Below are 20,405 nucleotides of genomic sequence, written 5' to 3'. Positions count from 1 at the left end.
TGCCATTCAGCGTGACCTGGATAGGCTGGAAAGTTGGGTAGAGAGGAATCTGATGAGGTTCAACAAGGGCAAGTGCAGGGTCCTGCACCTGGGGAGGAACAACCCCATGTACCAGTACAGGCTTGGGGCGGACCTGCTGGAGAGCAGCTCTGTGGAGAGGGACCTGGGTATCCTGGTGGACGACAGGTTGACCATGAGCCAGCAGTGTGCCCTGGTTGCCAAGAAGGCCAATGGGATCCTGGGGTGCATGGAGTGTGGCCAGTAGGTCGAGGGAGGTTCTCCTTCCCCTCTACTTTGCCCTAGTGAGGCCCCATCTGGAGTACTGTGTCCAGTTCTGGGCTCCCCAGTTCAAGAAAGATGAAGAGCTACTGGAGAGAGTCCAGCGGAGGGCTACGAGGATGATGAGGGGACTGGAACATCTGCCCTACGAGGAGAGGTTGAAGGAACTGGGCTTGTTCAGCCTGAAGAAGAGAAGGCTGAGAGAGGACCTAATAAATGCTTATAAATATCTGAAGGGTGGGGGTCAGGAGGATGGGGCCAAGCTCTTTTCAGTGGTGCCCAGTGACAGGACAAGGGGCAACGGGCACAAACTGAGGCACAGGAAGTTCCGTCTGAATATGAAGAAGAATTTCTTCTCTCTGAGGGTGACGGAGCACTGGAACAGGCTGCCCAGGGAGGTTGTGGAGACTCCTTCTCTGGAGATATTCAAGACCCGCCTGGACGTGGTCCTGTGCAGCCTGCTGTAGGCAACCCTGTTTTGGCAGGAGGTTTGGACTAGATGACCCACAGACGTCCCTTCCAACCCCTACCATTCTGTGATTCTGTGATTTTTAAGGTCCCTTCCAGCCCAAACCATTCAATGATTCTACAATACTTACTTTGTGAGAGAGTGGTCAAACAATTGAACAAGGACCCAGCGAGGCTGTGGAATCTCCATCCTTGAAGACATGCAAAACTGGATTGGACATGGTCTTGAGCAACCTCACGTAGTTGGACCTGCTTTGGGTGGGTTGTTAGACTAGCTGACCTTCCAAGCTACATTCTTAAGTGATTCTGTGATGAAAAATAGTAAATTTTACAAAGCATCATGTTAACTTTTGTATTTAATGTGTATATTTTAGCACAACTTGTGCTAAAATATCTGCTTTAAACTAGTAAAAGTTCAGAGTTAAACCTGAAAAGCATTTTTTTTGATGCACTTAGATTTCTGAAGGGCCTCCACAGACTGAAAAAAATTTATGTGAGATACAATATTGACACTAGTAATTCATGTTTGTTTTCTAACTTACATGCTATGATATGAGATTTTGGCAAATCAATTAATGATGACACAAAGCAGATGCCACTATTTTAAACAATAAACAGAACAAAAAGTCTTATAACATAAAAGTATCTTTTAAGTTGTTTTTTTTTTTTCCAGAAAAATGCAAATAAATTGTTTTCAAGCAGCATTTCTATAGGCAACCTTTATCTTAAGATCTAGCATTTGGTTGGTCTGTACTACTGTGGACTTCCTTCCTCACAATCGCCCAGTATTCTGGGATGTTTCCCTCTTGATTTTTATTTATGCCTCGGGGACCTTTTCTGATATTCATTATGTTTAAGAGGGAGAGAGAGGATAAACCTTGGAATATGTTAACATGAAAGCCATTTCACAAAAAGCAGAGAAAGGGGGGGAGGAAAGAGAATGAGACTCAGTACTATAAAACTAATAAGCAAGGTAACACAGAAATTCAAGGGTATACCCTTTGCACAGTCTCTTGAGTGTTGAACACCAACAATGAACTTTGGTTTCCAGTACATTTAGAACTCTGTCTTAACCAGGGTTCTCAAATGTGTTAAAAAATACCATATGGGGCTTAATGTTTTTGATTAGAAATGCATTAATGTGGGACAACTGGCTTTTCCAGAAGAAAGGCATTTCTAACAGGGGAAGGCTGCTATTATTTATATGAGCTGAGATCATCCCATTTACAGAATCACAGAATCACAGAATAGTAGGGGTTGGAAGGGACGTCTGTGGGTCATCTAGTCCAAACCTCCTGCCAAAACAGGGTAAAAACATTTTAAAAACATTTTACTGATTCATTTAGACTGATGCCAACTACAGCCAAAAACAAGCATTTCTTCGTAAAGAAATTATGAAATTACTGGAGCCTTTGATCTAACATCACCCAAGTTTTCATCTACAGGGACTCACAGCACAAACATTAGTCACTGGTAATATATACTATATAGCATATCTTAAAACAGAGCTAAGGAGAGAGAAGCCTATTTGATCAAAATGTGTGGAACCATGACTCAAAGTCAGGTCTGACAGAACTAAATTCTGTTTTTTCTACTTTAGATACTTACATTAACTACTTTCTAACAGAAAGCGGATCACTTAGAAAGTAGCAAGACTATAAACATTCATATCACTTGGCTTCTGTCTCACCACTGTAAACCACGTCTGTCCAACGAGCTGTTTTTCAAAAACGAACACACATAGCTATGTGCTCAAATAGATTGTACATATATTTGTTTGTATTTGAAATATTTCTACTCTGTACTTCCAGATTCGGCATACAGTGTTTGCAGCAAAATAAGCCTGTAATACTATCCTGGTTGAAGCAAAAAATCGAAGAACTGCCCTCAAGTCACATCATGTGATGATTAAGTATGGAATACATATAACACCAATAAAAGCAAAGCTCAGAAAGTGGATTAACAAGATACTCAACTCCATCCAGTTTAACTGAAAGACGATTAATCAGGACAGTGGCTGAAAGTTGCTGTTAAAAGTTACCAAAGGGTTATAATAATGGCCAAGACAAAAAGGCTATATTCTCAAAGCAGCTTGCTCTAAAAGAGAGCACGTTACAATAGTTTGATGAAGAAATGTGAAATATAAAGTGTCAAATGGAAGAAAATGCAATCAGTTCTCTGATCCTACACTGAAGAATTAAAGAAGGCAATAGCCTTGAGGAATGGAGGCACCTCTGATCTTTCGCACAGCATGGGCTGCCTGTGTTCCCCTTGTCAAATAGTAAATAATCAAAATCAATGGGAGGTATAAGAAGTCTAAAATACTCAAAGGAAAAATCATTTCCCAGATATACCAAGAATAAAAGTCATTCTCATGTTATATAATTTGGATTATTAGCAAAATAGAAAAGGCAGAGACCTGGACTAAATTTTGTATTTTGTATCTCACTGATATCTGTAAGGTTTTATGGTATTCTGGGTTTATATTTTCAGCTCAGTATATTCTTCTGACTGATCATTTGAGTAGAACTCATCTGCAGCCCTGTGGGGAAACAAGTCCAACAATCCCCAGGAGAGCTAGGCTCAGGCAAAGGTACTCGTGGCATCAGGATCGATGCTAATACTATGTGATCAAACACAGCTAGGTCAACTTGAAGGCAAAAACTCCATCACAAATCAAAATGATGGATAAGTTTCTGGTGTATAAAACTAATGCAATAGGAATATTTCCTCTTCTCCCTACTGTAACATGAAGAGGGAAGTCCATTTCAGTCCTTTAGATTCCCCCTCTCTTCCTACCTTCTGCCATCCAAATTTACAAGAAAAATCTGGTAGGAGGCAGCAGCAGTCAAGACTACCACAGTGGCACCAGAAAGACAACAAATATGCTGAAGTCCCAGGGTTCTGAATAAGACACAGAACACAGCTGACAGCAGCAAGAGGACAGGTAGCGATCTCAGTCCAAGTTAAGGAGACTATTTCTCCACACCTTACCTCCCTCCACCTAGATTTGGGGTAGGAAAAAGCTCAGCAAATTACTTCTTTAAAAGTCCTATTGTCTTAATATTCATCTAAATAGCTGTTAATTATCAGTCCTATCCTGCAATGGTATAGTGCCTCTGTATGCCAGTTTGGTGGGCTGGCTTAGAACATCATACGCTGACATGAAATTCAGGAGTACCTCTGGGATTTCTGTTCCTTAAAGTCAGCAAAAGCTTATAGTATCGCAGAGATGATAACGCTGTCAGTCTCTCAAGGGGAAGGCTCTGCTCATGTTGCTCTTGAATGATGGAACAGCATTAGAAACATCCTCACTGACAGAGGCTGACAGTTCCCTTTATTGTCTAGAGTTAGAACTGCATCAGATACAGTACATGGTACTGTAAAATAGCATGGTTTGATTCTGCATAGTAAGCCACTCGTTATGTCAGGTAGTCTTACACAGAGAATAAGAGCAATGGAACGAAGGGAGAAACTAGAAAATCAAACAGGTAAAAGAGGTTTCTTCCAGAATGCTTGTGTGGATCCTCTACACCTAGCTGACCCTCTCACACCGTCAAATCTAACTGGAGGACAAGTCACGTGACTGTGAAGACATTTGTTGTCAGTATATCATTTACTAATGATCCTAGGATTACTGCAGTTGTCTCTAACTGAATTTGGGCATCCTGTTCAAGTGCATAAATCAGGACGCAGAGTTCCTTAGTAAATTAATAAGATAACTGGGCCTAATCCAGACCACCCAAATTAGGAAGCCACTTCTCCACTGCCTTCCCAGGGAGCACATGGCTCCTGAAATAGGCATCTAGGAGGGTGTCTGAATACTTCTTCATATTCTGAAAGTGAAAGACTCTAGCATACTAAATGTGGTATTGGTGCTAGGATCATGCTGTCAGCTGGGAATATATAGCTGCATCTGCGTGTTTAATACCATATACATTTTTGACTTATCAGCTGAGCCCCCGGGTGATTTATATTTACCTCTTCCTCTTACTAATAGTGCCACAGAAAGAGCAATGACCACACTTGTTCAGCATATCTGGCCTACAGCCTGTCTGAGAAACAGGACATTCAGCAACCCAGGCCACATGCATCCTGCAGCCCTCTGCTTCTCCGAACTTCTGGCACGCAAATATCAAGCTTCCTTACCTGGTGCAATATGGGGCAGTTCATGGGCCGCGAGTTCTACCGTTGCTTTCAGGGACAAGCAAACACGATAATCTGGCTTCCCAGAATATGGGTATACAGTCCACATTATATACAACCGTTCATTGTAATTTACTGCAATTCTTTCAAAATGGCCCAGACTTTCAGTAGGTGCAGGAATAAAAAAAAAAAAACACACACAGTGTTTCAAACCACTAAAAATCCTGTAGATTTAATATTTTCAAAAGACCAGCATTAACATATAGTTTATAATTGTCTTGTCACATACTGTGTACTGACTTGCATGACTTTTCCCACAGTGTTTCAGAGGTGGTTACAAATGCCAACACAGAAGGGAAGTAGCTGGTTTACTTCTAATGGCAGCATTTACTAGCCTGAAGATCTCTTCTTACATTCATCTAATAAACTCGTTTGTCAGTAGATAATAAAAAATTCCATCTGACACACTTGAAAACTAAGTGCCAGACTCAGAGTATATTCTCATTTCAGTACACAAGACTTTATACTTGGAGTTCCTATTAGCTTCAGTAGCAGCATCCATGCTGTTACCTTCAAATATCAAAGAGGGAGCAAGCCCCCAGGTGAAGACAGCCAAGACTTGTACAAGTCCCTTGGCAGAATAACTTTTAAAACAATCTTTTAGGAATTTTCTGCCTGATTTTTCTTGCAAACAGAAAGAGTCAGGAACTACCAAATGTCTGTTCAACATATCAGAGTTGGGTGAAATTTGATTTTGATCATCCTTTCAGAAGTGTCTCTGAGGTTTGTAAATATTCACTGTGGTGCTGAGGTTTTGAGACAGTAGTTCTATAGCAAATTTGAATGATTAATGATCCAAGACATTTGAACATGTTATTTCTCTACTTTCAACATAAATAGTATGTAAAGGGTGTTTAAAACTTTAATGAATCGAACTATATGAGTAAAGAATGTTAATCACTTTAATTGCCTGGTAGTCTGAAATTAGATTTAACGGTCTGATAATGTATCTTTAAAGGAATACAACCCTGCTCTATAAAAAATCCCTTCCAAGCCAATTCTAATAATTTCTATTTATCTTTTATGACATTAACTGTTATACCAGCCTGCCGACCGACAGCCTTACGCTCACATTTAGTTTAAATGTGGTGCAGTATAGTTTTTCATTATCATTAACGTGCTCCTGGTGGGCAGAGTGCAATGCAGTGGCACTGGTCACACTTCATTGCTTTATCTCATATGACAAAGAGAGATGATGTGCTTCAGTCCAGGCCAGAAGATGAAAGCAAAAGGTGGCCATGGAAAACTCCCCCTGCTGCCTAGGAACAGCATAAGGGCTGCATCGTGTGGCTTGCTAACAGCACGAAGGGGCAGACAAATAGATTTTCCTCTATATTTATAACCAGCATCATTCTTCCTTTCAGGCCTTTCAGTGCAGGTAGCTGTTTTATATGAAATGAACAATCTTTATAGACGTACCAGAGCCATAACAAGGCTGATTTTCAGCGAGGCTGAGGTATATAACTCTTACGGAATTGTCAGGCTTCTTGCTCAACAAATCAAGCCTAACTTATGATGTTTGCAGTGTAATTTTTATTCCTGTTTGACTAGCCAACTACCCAGTGGTAATAGGATGTTAGAAAAGGGCAGTAGCAATGTTTGTACATGCCATGATTGATAGGCAAACTCTGCATTTTTCATTTATATCTCCTGATTCCAAATCAGTTAAGTTTAGGAAAAATGAAACAAAATGGCAAGAAAAATGCTTGCAGATTGCAGCCCAGCACTCTCGTAGATCTGAGTTCAGCCCACATCTGCTAGGATTGTCTGGAAACATTAAGATATCTAAATGAAAATCAATACTATATGTGCCAGCATTTACTACCAAGAACAAGTATCACGAGACCTCAGCTAATCAGGCTTTCAAGCTTGTACTTGAGCCGTAGTCTGAACCCCAGGGGTGTCCTAATTGGCCCAGAATAATCACAGAAGAGTTAAATTTATAACCAGGAAAGACATCTTGTTTTTCTTACCAGTCATCATTTTGAAACTGAAAGCCTTACCTGTGTGGTAGCGGATGTATGGTGATAGTCACCAGTCATGCAAGAACTGCTTCTCACCTGTCAAAGGTAAAGGAAAGTCTAATTTACTGTCTTCCATAAAACCAGTCAGGCACATTTAAGCTTTTGGTGGGTATATAGTGCTATCAAACCTTTCACATGAACTGCATATTTTCTCAACTTAAAAGCTCTGCATTTAAACCTCCTGTGCTAGAAGATACAAGGTTTATATTTTAGAGGTAAAAGACCCTCTCCTCTACACACTGTGATCTCCTAGCCTGATTTTTTGCTCCTGCTACATAAATATATTTCCAAATCAAACACTGTTGGCGGGACTTTGTTTTCTTTTTCTTCTGCAGTGAATGCAGATGTGCACAGAAGCTAACACACAGTAGTTCAGTTCATAAGGTACAAAGACATGCATACATATTATTTGTTCTATATTAACATAAAATTCCTTATTCTAAAATAAAAGTGTGCACTATATCTCTTGGAAGACTATTAAATCATACTGTTAAAAATTATACTGCATCGGGGATTGGGTTCCTAATATTTCTATTCGGGATGCCAAATACGAGCAGATTTTATATTATTTTCAACAAATTAAACACAAACATGTAAAATGTTTATAGAACTCAGCCTTCTAATTTGGGCTTATTTTGAGTAACTTAATAATTCTGCATAGATTTCTTTAAACGGAACAAAATAAAATGATGAATTAAGCCTGGAAATGCAAAATCCAATGTTTTTCAGTTTTCTTCAAACGCATATGTAAACATCCCTGGAGATTAACATCTACCAGAAGTTTAATAATATTATTTAGATTCTTTGTGTTCCATATGTTAGATGTATTTTTAATGTGTACCTCTTAAAACAAAACAAAAAGTTGTCAGATTTTGTATTCTCTTCTCACCACTGTTAATGGTTTCCTAGACAGTGCTATCATGGAAACAACATGGCATGTTGTGATCAATGAAAGTTTGTTTCTCACATGGCATGATGTTTCCCTCAGATTCTCATCTCCCACTAGTGCCTGCTGTGAAATTTTGTCAGTTCTTTTACTTTTAAGGATCTCTCTTTTCCTCCATGTTGTAAGCTACTGTGTTATCTTCCTGAATCAGCCTTGCTGTCTTCTCTACTGCGTCACCTCCCAATTCTTATGGAACGAGAAGGCTATCTTCATCTTCCCCTTCAGTCCCTACGGCTGATAACTTACTGCACTCTCACTCTGTAGCACAGAACAAGGCAATGAACAAAATAAAGCGCATAGTGAATTTCAGCAAAACCCATGCAAATCCACTGAGGGGCAGAAAGGCAAGTAGAAGCCTCTCCAAAACAATTCTATTACCTGACTTTGTATTTCTAACCTGGATACCACATATGCTGCTCAGCAGAAAGTACCAAAAGCATCCTAATCACCAATGCACAGAATTACGATCAAAGATACCTTCTTCCTTTGCTGTGCCTCGTCCCCCCTCCCCCCCCCCAAACAACAATTTCAATATTAATCAAAACTACTTGGTACTTCTTTGTATCTACAGAACTCTTTCAGTACAAACTCTTGATTTCTCTTTACCCAAAACTAGACTTTACTATCTTCGCTTATCACTGACATAAGAAAAAGGTATCAATTTTTACACCAACAGATTTTTCCTACCGTACCAAATAACAGCTCTTACAACTATACTTTCTGGCTCTGACCAGCATCCTTTAATAAATCCTTCTGGAGTGGTTTAGGAGACTATAATTTCAAATTGTCCTCTCTGCTTCTCCATCAGAGGTTGTCACACTTCTGGCAAAAAAAAAAATTTGTTCTGCAGCTGGCTCACTTCATTACCAGAGAAGGACTTTTATTTTTAAATTTACGAGTTCAATTGTAAACTAAAAATAATTGAAGTGTGGTAACTTTTTCCCTTCCATTACCCTTGTCAGAATGGCAGTGGCTTCTGGCAAAGAGGAGCTATAGGAGGAAAGGAGGTGGTAATGTGTTCGGCCACCTTGCCAATCTACATTCTACTGCACTGTCCTAATCCCGCCAAAGTGCTTTTATTTTTGTCTTCCCTGAAATACTGTTCCACCCCTGTGCTGTAGCCTTATTCCAGATGTGAAGAAAGAGATTTCAGTACCAGGAACCCACTGCAAAAAACATCCTATATCCAGTTAACTTCAGTTAAAATGTTGGTCCAAGTGAAACGAACAGTGAAAATCAAACTGACTTTAGTGGAATCAGTATTTTATTCCACATACTTCATGATATTACTCTGATTTGAGCCCTCATACAAAACGTAGGTGCAAAGAACCATCTTTTTACACATCCAAGCTGAATTGAGCAGAAACTCTACACTATTGTCAGCAGAGCTGCACGTCATCCATGGCTAAAGAGATACAAAGAAACACAAATTTAGCTTTTTAGAGGGGAAAAAAGTAAGACCAAATACGTCTGGATACTTACGGCAATACAATAAGGCAAAAAGGTCAATTAATATTTATGTTGTTCAAGGGGTCTTTTTCCCCCCCGTTTTGCAGCTTTCTTAGGCTAACTAATAAAGCCACCAAGTACAGCTTGATGAATAAGACCACCACAATTGCTCGAAGGCAACGAGGACCACTCCATTTTCAGCAGCCTCTGTAACTCTACAGAGGGTAATAGGCCCCAGGAGATGGATCTCAGTTATAAAAGAGAATCCCTGTACCAACACTGCTGGAAAGAGAGCCTTGTATGCGTGGTAAAGAAGGGCTTGACTCCTCTGCAGAGCTTAGAGCAAGACCCAAGTCACCTTCAACTCTCACTGAAAAGATGATTGATTCTATTCTATTTTGCTTCTTCCAGCAAAACATTGCAGGACGTTTTCTCTGCTGCTTGCCTCCAAGTTTACTGTATTTGTTTGCAAAGTACTGCAGTTGTCAGATGAACATGAACTCCCCCTGATGGTGCACACCTATTTTCCTTGTGATGTAAATCCTCCTTTTCACTAGCAATACAAATCACAAAAACACATATAATTCTACTTCTTTTTATATGATACTGAATGAAACAGCTTAAAGCTTATGCCAAATTAACAATCTTTTCTTGGCAATTTCACACTGGGATTCTATGCCAACTTCTGTTTAGCAAGCAATGTTATTAACAGAGAAAATAAGATTTTGTTTCTGCTTTGATTAGCCTACTTGAATTTTCTGGTGCAGTGAATTTTCCTACGTGTATACATGCCTAAAAACCTATCAAAGGCACAACAGTTGTATTATTTCTGGAGGAATTGCTAATGCATTCAAGTTTTAGAAAGTTTAGTTTTTTGTGTTGGTTTTTTTTTAATATATTAAAGTCAATATTCAAAATAGGACTTCAAGGCACAAGCTTCAGACTATCCTCTAGACTGCACTATCACACACTCCAAGAGCACAATTTTATATGAAGATCTCGCCTCTTAGTGCTACTGAGGAAGTAAAAATGAATTAGAAATGAGACTTAACTAGCCAACAGATTATTCCCCTGGCACAGGGAACGCACTGCTGCTAATGTGCCAGCTCTTCTACTGCCACCCACCATCTCAGCATATGGGGTGCGTCAGGAGTAAAAAGGCAGCAGAATAGCGCATCGCTGTATTTATTCTCCCCTGTACAGCTCAGTTAAGTCACCAATGCTACTGGCAGCTCTCAGAATTGTCTATCAGCAATGCAAAGACTACAAGGGCAAAGGACAAGCACAGTAAGAAAATGACACTCCCTCTTGCTCCTGGGTTGAGCATCAGCCCCTGATTCTAACTATCCTTGTTAGTTCAAGAGAATATTTTGTGCACTATGTAACCAAAAACAAAATTAAAAAGAAAGTTTATGCTACTTATGGTGGAGTATATAATCAAATCATGAATGATCTGACACCTTCTGCTTATCCATTTCTTTCTTTAGCTTTTCTTCCAGTGCTGTTGCAACTCAGTTCAACTTTTTTTCACATCCATCCTTTTTCTTATTATTTTTGCTAAAGCAGAATCCTTAAGCATTCTGTAGATGTTTGGGGGTTTCTTGAATTGTACAGATGGGTTGTTTCTTTGAAAGTAAATAAAAATTATTTGGGCATTAACATTGCCATCATCCTGTGACATACTTTTATAATTGGTCCAGTTATGTCATGATTTTTGTTCAAAATTAATCTCAATTCTCCATTGTTGCCTCTCCCCTTTTGCTAGATCAGACCTTTATATCTCTGTCTGTGTTTGTAAGATCTCTTCTAAAGCTGCTCTCTATACTTCTTTTCTACAATCCAGCAAGTTTGAACACAGAGTACATACTGTGGAGGCTCCACAGTTGAGCTCAGCGACGAAAAGTTGCTTCATACCACTGACTGAACTCTTCCAATAGCCCAGATTTCAACTTGTATTTAGAGCAGGTAGAGGTCATGTCACATCTCAGAAGTAACAGAACTTCTACTGCTGGTTTGTTTGCATTCATAGCGTTTTGGGCATAGAAAAGATTCTTTATGGCCTACTAATATATTCAGGAAAGAAAGGCATAGTAAATCTGAAAGATTAACAAACTTCATTAAACACAGTCCCAAAAGATGAAACAAGCATAAAATAAAAGCTATATTCTGCTATTCTTTTCTGAAATCGGTATTATTTTCAGCTTACATTATCCTGAAAAGCAAGGTCATCTACTTGGCCATGTAACATGGGGACTCTCAAAAAGCTCTCAATAAAAGTATTTGTCTCACTGCATTCCTGAAGGCAAGGAAGACATTGTGTTTCACAGCTCCTGGAAGGCTGAAATGCATTACTAATGAACAAATACTAAAGTACTTGGATGATTGTACTGATTTCAGGAGGGACAGAGTTAATTTTCCTCTCAGTAGCTGATGTGCTTGGGATTTAGTACAAGAATCCTGTTGGTAACACTGATGTTTTCAGTTGTTGCTATGAAAAAAAAGGACTTTTTCCAGTGTTCCATGTTCAGCTGAGGAGCAGCTGTGCGTGAGCACGGAGGGAGCACAGCCAGGCAGCCAGCCCAAGCTGGCCAACAGAAACGTTCCATACGTCATGCTCAGTTTATGAATGGGGGTTCGCCAGGGGTCAGGGATCTTACTTTCTCTTTTCTGGGAGTTCAAACTTATCCGCGATTTTCAAGTTCTGCCATCACTGGGGACTGACTGTGAATCGGTCGTCAAGTGCTGAGAAAATTGTATCGTATACAGTTTCTTTTGTATATTCATTATCAGCAGTAGTAGTAGCAGTAGTAGTATTTACTTTGTTGTCTTATTACATTGTCATTATCTCAACCCATGAGTTTCTCTTTTTGTTCATTTCTCCACCCGATCCCACTGGGGGGGGAGGGGAGGGGTGAGTGAGCGGCTATCTAGTGCTTAGTTGCCAGCTGCCAGGATAAACCACGACTATGATTCTGCAAAAAGGACATGATATGACATGCAAAGGATAGTGTCAGTTTAATGTCACCATTAGGTTTCAGAGTTAACAATTCATTAATTAAATTTAAATTAGGTAAGTCTCTCTCCCTTTTACCTTGATGATCTAGGAGTAATATGAATTGGAAACATTTCCATACCAAAAGTACAGGCAAAAATACCAGACACTTTTAATGGAATCTAAGATTTTACAGGAGTTGATGGTATATATAAATGATCATTCCCTAACTGCAGCCCTGAGGGCTGACTTCTGGGGGAAAGAAAGTACTTGTACTTGTCTTTTCCTTTAAGGCTTTTAGTAAGGAGTGCAAATAGTGTTCTTTCTAATACTCTAGAAAATTAATGGTGGCTATCAGAATAATTTTGTATTGGACAATAAACTTAAAATAACTGAATGTCAAGCAGTGACTGCAAAGGGACGAATTTCCTATGACAATACCAATTTCCTAAACATTCATTTAAAACTTTCATAAAAATAGTAACAACTTTAACAAAGTGAATTTTACGCTGGATATTAGGTGCCATGTTGTGTTCTATTCCATTTTACAGAATTTGCCTGAGTCTTAATATTATTTTGAGATTTTTTTTGTCTTTACTTCTCACAGTTTCTTATAAATTTTTCTTTGTTCCTCGTCCTTTACCTTAAAAATTATAACCTTGTCATTGGCTAAACAAAGGGTCCACACCAAAGACTCAATTTTTTCAAAGAAATCCTTAGGCAGCTGAACTTTCCAAGTATCCAGCATTTCTGAAAATCAAATTCTTTCTTCTCCAGGCAATGCCTATATGATGTTACATCAATTTAATTTTCACAGTCTAATCATACTGATTTAGCTACCTATATATCAAACTGAAATGCAGCCACACCACTTTGCAGTGCCAGCAGAAGGTACTTCTGCTGTTAATCATTGTACAGCACAGTCTTTGGTTTGAAATACCCACTCAGTACACAGCCCATGGCGCAGCATTCCACTCCTCAGCCCTGTCCTACCTGTCCCTGCTATCTGCTCAGGCATATTGTTCACAGATTGCCTGTCCTGTTGCAGGTAACTAATGTCCTCCATGATTTTCAGGTTCAGTAGTGGCATCACTGGAAGAAATGTTTCTTTGAAGACAGCAGATAAAGAGAACAAGTAACATAAGCACCTGTCTTTAGGGATTTCCATCATGTAATCTTTATTTTGCCTCACTGTCAACTCCAGGACCATCTTCCCTTCTCCATTTGACCATTTCAGTCCTTGAAGAGCCAATCATAAATAGTTGCAAAGAAGGAAAGATCTTTGTATGGCTCATGCTAATCTGGGAAACCTGCACAAACTGCTACCTCATATATTTAAAAAAAATAAACCTTCTTACCCCTAAGCATCACAGGAAGACATACAGAGAAAGGCAGAGGTGAAGTAAGAGTGCCAAACAGCTGTTCAATGAGTGGCAAAAATAAACCGTGAGGAATAAGTCCATGTGATTCAGTATAATGGAGCTACTTCATTTCCAGGGAAGGTCACTCAGAGTCACCCAAGATGCCTTTTTCAAGAGAAACTTTGATGGTATATCTCTTTGCAGACAAGGTAGAATATTCTGGGCTCAAATGCCTGCAGACTGTTAAACTCAGTGTTACAGAAGAAAAAAAAACAAGAGGAATAGCTTTGACCCCTTCAAAATATTTTCTGCACTTCTCTTCTTACAATTGGCATCAAACACAAAATTACTAAGGCTTTTCATCGCTTTCTTCTCTTCATTAAAAATGTCCTTGGCTACATTAAGCTTAAAATATCAATGCTGAAACAAACCAAAAATTTCTCAGGAATACCAGTCTCAGTGACAGAGTATTAACACCTTTATCAAATGGGAAATGAACACAACACTGAATTGCATGTAGTTTTTAAAGCAGATTTGACTACAGAATCATCGTCCATTAAGCTAGTTTTGTAAGGAGAAATGTCTCTACAATTTGAAGTGTAACTAAAAAGTTGACAGGACATACATTTGTAGTACCCATCTATGCAACTCACTTTGACTTTTGGATTTTTTTTTTTTTTTTATGTTTAGTTTTTGTATACTCTGGTTTATAACTACAGTGTCATTAGTTGCTGGATGATTTTGTATCACATTCATGAGTTTCACAGTCATCTAATTTTATCTTTGTACATCATCATAGGCATCTTACGGTAGTATGATAATAGAACTTGGATACAGTCAGTGCTTTTAAATAGCACACTTTCCAAAACAACAACAGTCTTATGTATTTATAACATGCAGCTATACAATAAAGATACTGTTCAATATACGGGTATTTCCTTTCATTGAAACAGTCCTCTCAGAAATGCTGTAAAAGGGCTTTAAAGTAACCTTCTACATTTTGTTTTGAAAAGGGGGAGGGAAAAGAAAATTTCCACATTGTGAATTCAGTCAGGCGGAGGACATGACTTGTGCAATCCTAATAAATCAGAGCATTCTCGTGTGGCAGAAGCAACAGGGGGATAGTGTAAAAGCAGTGCTGCATGTTGACCTAAGCAAGAGCTTATCGAGAAATGATGTCCTCTTAAACAGACTCCTGTAGAGATGTTCTGCATTTCCTCTGACAAATTATAAGTGCCCTGACTGTAACATTCCTAACAAAATAGGGCTGATTTAGCAATGCACAAACTGCCCATTATCCTACTGCATAAAAAGGCCATTTAAAGCAAAGCCTTAGGACACTGGCCCACTGGAAACAGTACGTCTGAAAAATTACCCCAATCTTGTGCCACCAAAGCTTTTAACTACCCTAGGGAATATACCTCATTTACAATACAGACGAATGTTAACTTTAGTGAGTTTAAAAACTTCCATATTTCTTGCATGACTTTGATAACACTTGAAATCTTAAGCAAATATTTTGTCTATTTTTTCACCTGGAATACCATCTAACTGATATTGCCACCACATTTGTTTTCAGTTGCCCTTGTCTTTCCTTCGTTGAAGTCATAATGCTGTGTAAAAGTGCAATTAAAAAGTATATCCACTCCAAAACAATACTGAAAAGATTAAACAATCTATTTTAACAAACTGTTCCTGTCTGAAAACTTTGCATGCCAAGATTACTACTTGTCATTATCTTCCCAAGAGATGGAGTACCTTTTTAAAAAGGATCTCTAATGAGATCTACAAATCTATGTGCAAGACAGCTTACTTTATTGTGTTTATAAAGATAAAAAAAATATTTTAAACAGGTTATGGCTCTTGGGACTGATAAAAACACAACAGGGGTAAGGTCATTCAGAAATGTTAATAAAAGTTTTCATAAAATACGATGACTCTCAAGGAGTAAGGCTTGGACATAAAAAATAACTATGAAAGTGTATTTCCTGTGATGCTAAACACTGTTTTTCTATACTTAGTTGACTCTCCAAATCCTTCATTTGTTCTGTTGGTGGACATTTCTAGCTGTTCGATTATCCATCTGGGATGGTATTGCTATTAGCTGATGCAGCATCTTTGCCTGAACTTCACCCATTCTTTTACAGGTTTCACTGAAAAAAGAATACTCACCTGCTTTGGTCCTTAAGTCTGCATTTGAAGCTCTTAATCTATCTGCCAGTGAGCAACACCCAAAAAAGCTTTATCCCAACTATACAAGAGCAAAATCTGTTCAAACGCTGCAAGAGTGATGCCTTTCTTTTCTCATGCCATAGTTTTCACAGCAAGAAATTGTGGAAAAAAATAGCAAGAACAGGTGACGTTCCTGAAGCTAATTCCATGCCAGTAAAGTCTCACACTATGCTTATACTCCCTACCAGCTTCCACTCCTTTAGCCTGATGTTCTGTTGCTCTGTATCAATAGCCACAAGCTGAAAGGAAATGCTTTTTTCCAAGTAGAATTTCTCAGACAAGAAGTCAGTTTACCTTGATGAAATAAACATCAAATATTGGATTTCCACGTTCAGACAAAGTACTTGGCAGAAAGCCAGTGCCCTTTCCTACCATATTTTCCCCACCTGTAACCAGATTTTAAAAACAATAATTTAAGAACAATTTCTGTATACACATAAAATAGGCCTTCAAGCATGTAACTCCATTAATTGCAGGCTATCAACACAACACCTATGTGTCTATTCAACACAGACACATGTATTTTTGACTGCAGGCAAATTTTTGCCTCAAAAATTGTTATGAAGTATTTAATGATTTAAAATTGATTTGATAAGTGAGCTAACACATTTCATCACATTAAAAACAAGAAAACAAATGGAGAAATAGAAAAGTTTAGAGCACTAGCAACTGATTGTCTTGTCATCCTTATATATATGAGAGAGATTCTCAAAGCTGATTCTGAAAATACTTGGTGCACAAACACGTCAATTTAAAATAAACTGGTGAATGCTGCATTCGAGACTCACAAAACTGATTCTTCAAAACAAACTTAAGTGATGTAAATAATTATAATACTTCAGTTATATAACTTATATAGTTTTTGGGTGGAAAGAAAAACTTCAATAAATTTAAAAACCAGGTCTTGGTCAAAAGCAAAGAGGTTTGTTTCCAGAACCGTAGTTTCTAACCTGGCTAATACAAAGGTAGACTTTTTAAGCTGTTCACATGAACACCAGGTTTTAGGCCCTGTATCTCAATAAGAATGCAGACAATTTGGCAGTAGAATAGATCCATTCAGTTAGAGACCCCAGAAATTCGTGTCATATAACACAACAGTATTTAAATTACCACACAAAATTATTATTGGCTAATGGTTCAGTTAAATGTACATTTTTGTTTAATATTTTATTTATCAATATTTCTACAGTTTAAATACCTTTATACTGACAAGAAGATTACATACACAATCTTTATTCCATGAAAAATAACACATCACTAATGTGAAGAGAACAGATCTAAGATTAGCTAGGCAAATACCATTTATTCATTTCCTTCTAAAGAATCAGGAAAAATTCATCCAGAAAAATTAATGTAGATATTCATTAAGGTTAATCAACCACAGACTCAGAAGTCAAGAAATGTAGTTTATAGTGTATGTGCAGCTTTCATTCTTTCCACACATCTTATCAGAAATAAAGAATAGGACCAAAAAAGTAAGCAATCTAAAATATTAACACTTTGCATTAATCTCAAATTTATTATTAGCCAGCAGACAGCAACTGCATGTCTTATTCCAGTTACAAAGCCATTTATGTGGTCTGCACCTTTCTCTGTAAACCCAGGCTCGATTCCCAAACTGAGATACTCTACCAACGTCCCTGCACAGAAACCAGGTAATGACTGAAAGATACATTTTATAGAAAAAGCCTGTAGGAATGACACTGGTGGGGAAGATTGCTTTTCCTGCATTATATTATTTTATTTTTCAGAAGGCAGAAAAGGCAAGGTGAGGATTCTTAGTTACTGTGTGTCAGCTTTGCTTCAAGTTACTTTTTTTTTTGTCAGAGAAATTGTAGTGGTAAAGAACACCAAAAGAAAAGGAGAGCAGTAGCCGCCAGGGATTAGGGGAGCAAAAGCAGAGCAAACCATAGACTTGCATTATGGACAAAGCTTCATTATTACAAAGAGCTCTATATGTATATCTAGATGCAAGATTTAGCAGACAGAAGTAGGCACAAGCAGTACAAAGGTATCATAGAGCTGAGTCAAACTCACTTGAGGTCTGTTCTGGTTTTCCACTGGGGTGGTAATCCCTAACTACAAGATTTTGTTGCCCTTCCCAAGTCATCAGGCTATGCACCAGTTCAGATACCTCAATTGTTTTAAAATAAAAGATAGAGCACTGTACTGGCAAAATTTTAGACAATCAAACTATTATCAGACTCTAAGACAGCATCTGTATTTTACACTGTGATCTGTATGTAAGGCCACATTCTGACAGCCAGGACACAGTCCTGAAATAGGTGAAGTGTGCAAGTGCCACGTCCTACTGTGCTACCTCCTCGTCGGCGCACCATAAGAGGGAAGCAGCCCTGAACAGCCCTTGGACAAACTTGAAAGGGGTGCAATGGGCAACACCGCTTCTGCTGGCCTGGTTCTGTCAGCCAACACAGACCAAAGAAAAATGTTGTGAACATGATTTCTGTCTCCCACACCTCTTGGAGACCATCCATGCTAACATCAATGCTGGTTTCAAATAGCATTTGCCCTCAGGGACTGGAAAAACAAAGATAAAACCCAAAGCAATTCAGAACAAACGTTGGGAAGGCTACTCACACTTGTTCTTGCAGGTACTGCAGTAGCTGTCTACACCTCTCTCTTCCACTGCACATTCACAGAAGCAAAGACTTTGCACAACCTTTCTTTTCAAAATTATAAGGAAGTACCTAAAGTATCGGCATAGCAAATTCACAGCCAAAATTCCACCCGTGTGTTTTGAAAGCACATCTGCATGAGTTTGTGGCCAGGTACGATTTAAAGCAACAGCAGTTCAAAATTACAGTAGTTGCCAACAATTCCTAGATGAATTTAGTGCAGGCCACTCCCAGGCACATGTCATCTCCTCTAGCCACGGGACGAGAATCAGAGTGATGTAACAGAACCATTTAGAGGCTGAATCCACCAGCTTTATGAGAGTTCAGGGCAAAGCTTCTGTAATAGACGAAGGAGTGGAGCCCCTGTATCCCTGTGCACATCACAGAGGTGCCCAGTTTAGGTGAACTGCTCAATACTCATCTAACCTTTTCTCATTTCCAAACACTTCTCAAGGTCTATGTGTGTATTTCTTCTAGTCTTTTCTTTAAGATAATATGTATACATGCAGTGTCACCTAGCTTCCTTAGCCTCTAACAAAACCAGCCAGAATGTAAGTAATACCGAGATAGATACTCGTGATACGTGTTTATGCAAACTGAACAGACATGGCAGTAAGTGCAAGCTTAGCTTTTGTTTCTAGAACCCATGTCGGAGGTTTGAAGCTGCCCCCAGAAACACCAATGTTGATTTGTATATTTTGTTTTTCAGGTAGAATTATGTATTATTTCATGTTAGAAAGGATTTTTATGCTCTGTAACAAAACACAGAAACACAGAAAGGAATTAGAGATTACTAACTGTTAGCCTAAAGATTTATAAAATGCAGAAATAAAAACTTCATTAAATAAAGGTTTTCTTACAAGCTTTGAGTCATCAATAAATTAACAAGATTTATCAGTTGAAATTGATCCCGGTAAGTCTCTGGTATCTTGTTTCATCCAATACTCAGTAGTAAAAGCAGACTAAAAAAGTTACTTGTTAGTTTTGCTGAAAACAACTGTTTGAAGTTCTGGTTTATAAAAGAGGCCAAGAGAGAGTGTATTTGTTGTGGAATTAATTGGTCCAAATTAAGCACATACTGTTTTTCCAACTTATGGTAGGAATCTATGTGATTTAATAAATCTGATAAATAGCTTGTGAGAATAACAAAGGAAGATTCTGGGCCACCCCTGTAGTGCACAGACTGTCAGCAGTTTGGGTAACTATCATTTCAGCAAAGAAAGCAAGGGTAGAATCTGGCAGAGCGAAAATCTGAAATGTTATCTCAGCTTAAAAGAGAATCAGCTAACAATCATTCTGCAAAAACCTTTCCTCTAAAACAGCAACCTGAACCAAAGGAAGGGTCTTTATCTCTTGAAGAAAAAACCAAAACAATTAGCTGTCCAATAACAACAGATTTTAATTTGTAATATTTAAATTGGTAATGAGGAAGGTGTTTTGTCTGAATTTCCATTTCTTTCTGGGCGTAATTATGAAAGACAGAAAAAAAATGTGCCATGCGCTCTCTTTCACATCTCATTACATTTATTCAGCTTTATTACTAATTCTTTGTTAATATAATTTTCACCCTGGGAACTACATTTTTTGTCTAGTTACCCTGATACATGAAACCCTTAAAGCAGGAAGTCCTTGATCACCACATCACATTTCTCATGGTATTTTAAAATGACACTCACCGTATTGTTAGAAGTAGATTCTATCAGCAGCCTGCTCTCTGGAGGTGTTCTTTCTCTCTCTCTCTCAGGTGCCTTAAAGAAGTTTTATCTAGCATGGTGGCCTAGAGAGATGGGGAACAGAAAGAGAATTGAAATG

General features: G+C 38.4%; 1 long non-coding RNA gene across 1 annotated transcript in view; it reads right to left on the bottom strand.

Moving 5' to 3' along the window:
* LOC142362926 (uncharacterized) overlaps positions 1-20,326 on the bottom strand; it is a 34,599-nt gene extending 14,273 nt beyond the window's left edge. Inside the window, exons 1-2 of the long non-coding RNA XR_012765385.1 lie at positions 20,270-20,326; positions 6,957-7,013 (exon numbers count right to left, since the gene is read on the bottom strand). This is a non-coding gene — a long non-coding RNA (uncharacterized LOC142362926). The remainder of the gene's footprint in view (positions 1-6,956; positions 7,014-20,269) is intronic.
* Between the last annotated feature and the right edge of the window lie 79 nt (positions 20,327-20,405).

This window comes from Opisthocomus hoazin, chromosome 12, assembly GCF_030867145.1.
Source record: "Opisthocomus hoazin isolate bOpiHoa1 chromosome 12, bOpiHoa1.hap1, whole genome shotgun sequence".
Lineage (NCBI taxonomy): Eukaryota > Metazoa > Chordata > Aves > Opisthocomiformes > Opisthocomidae > Opisthocomus > Opisthocomus hoazin.
The sequence above is the reverse complement of the archived record's forward strand: the minus strand, read 5'-3'. Positions and strand labels throughout refer to the sequence as shown.